Consider the following 2,116-nt stretch of genomic DNA (forward strand, 5'->3'; position numbering starts at 1 on the left):
CTCTATTTAGTTCAGTAGCACTTACATAAACTGCATTTCCGAGTGGCTGTCACAGCCAAGCCGTATCACATTACTTCAAGTGCAGATCTGAAAGATTTCCATCCATCAGTTTGTAACTTAGCCAGGAACAGCTGGGCACACTGAAACCTCTCTGGATTTGGACTTCATTCAGCATTATAATCAATTTCAGATGTACAGTCATTGGCGTACAGTACACAGCAGAAAAGAGCAAGACGAACATATGCTGAAATTAACTCCATATTGGACAATTTACATGAAATAAGGTATGCATAAAGGCAACAAGACACTTGCCTAAAAGCTGTGTTTGTCAACAGATTTTATAGCCCAGTGCAACAACTAAATCAACACTTTGAGAAAGACTTTGTTGCTTAATGGCACCTGTAGCAATTTACTGAATACATACAGATATATAACATATACGTGCACTTTTACAAGTGTGCGCACACACTGCCTGATTGAACCACTTATGGAAAATGCTTAACAAATGCATCCACACCGTCCTCCAACTATTAACAAACACACCAAAGATCAGAAACTTGATAAAATAGCTCCAGTCAAACATTCGAAGGAGTATTTATAAACAGAAAGTGCCCTCAACACTCGGTGAATCAGGCAGTATCTGTGGAGAGGTTACAAGTTTGAAAAGTTAACCCTTTCTCTCGCCACAGATGCTGCCAGACCTGCAGAACATTTGCAGCAATTCCTGTTTGTATTTCAGATTTGCAGCAGCTGCACTGTTTTGCCTTTTGTTCTTGAGTTTCGTTTAACATGGAGCTGACCAGATAGGGTGCCAGCAATAACAATTGTTGCAGCAGCAACCCTAACATACAGATTCCTTCCTGCCAAACATTGAGTTGGTTAAATACAATCAAAGGACTGTTTGACTGTGGAGGGAAACATTTAGATCTTAAATATAGATAGACGTATTTTATTAAATTGTCCACATTTTTGTGTCTTTTTCCTCCTTCAGTTTTTGATTGTTTTATTCCAGATGTTGCCACTTGCTGTCACAGCTGTTTAAGCGGTGATGGCGTGCCTCATTGCCAGTGGCAACTTATGATTGGAGCCTTCATGCATTGTACCCTACCAGCAGGATATTGACTAACACAGGTGTTAGGCTTCAGCATAATACTGAGAGGAGGACAGAGGTCACGGCAGACTCAATGATTAAATTCAAGGCAGTTCCTTTTAGCGTTGTGTGTATTTGAATTCCTGTCTGTTTGTATCTAAACTGAGCCAAAATCCCAGATGTGATTGGAATATCAGCTTGAAGTTTAATCCTCGCTTTCAATGAGCGTTTCCATGGTAATCTATTTGTACTTCGTAATGATTAGTTATTTCAGATATCTGTGCCCTTTGATAGCTTCAGAGTCTCACTTTGCTGTTATCATGGAATGCAATCATAGAATCCCTACAGTACAGGAGGAAGCCATTTGGCCCTTGAGTCTGCACTGACCACAATCCCACCCAGTCCCTATTCCCATAACCCCACACATTTACCCTGCTAATCCCCTGACACTAGGGTCAATTTTGAATGGCCAATCAACTTAATCCACACATCTTTGGAGTGTGGGAGGAAACCGGAGCACCTGGAGGAAACCCATGCAGACATGGGGAGAATGTGCAGACTTCACGCAGACAGTGACCCGAGGCCGGAATTGAACCCGGGTCCCAGGCGCTGTGAGGCAGCAGTGCTAACCACTGTGCCACTATGCCACAAAATGGATGCTTTATATCCTCAAATTAATAAAAAACTCACCACAAAATGAGATTCAGCCTCAAAAATAAAGACTTTGAAGAATTCTGGACTATTCATCTTATCTTTCTATTGTAGAACTTTATCTAATTAAAAATTGCACATTTTATTCTGAAGCTTAAAGAAAGAAAATGAATTACCCTTGAACAATAAAGACACGCATTAAGTTATTGAAGCAAAAACAGAAAATGCTGAAAAATCTCAGCAGGTCTGACAACATCTGTGGGAAGAGAATAGAGGCAATGTTTCGAGTCTGCGTGACCCCTTGTCAGAGAGAAACTTGAAACGTTGGCTCCATTCTCTCTCCACAGATGCTGTCAGACATGCTGAGATTTTCCA

Source organism: Mustelus asterias, chromosome 22, assembly GCF_964213995.1.
Source record: "Mustelus asterias chromosome 22, sMusAst1.hap1.1, whole genome shotgun sequence".
Classification (NCBI taxonomy): Eukaryota; Metazoa; Chordata; class Chondrichthyes; order Carcharhiniformes; family Triakidae; genus Mustelus; species Mustelus asterias.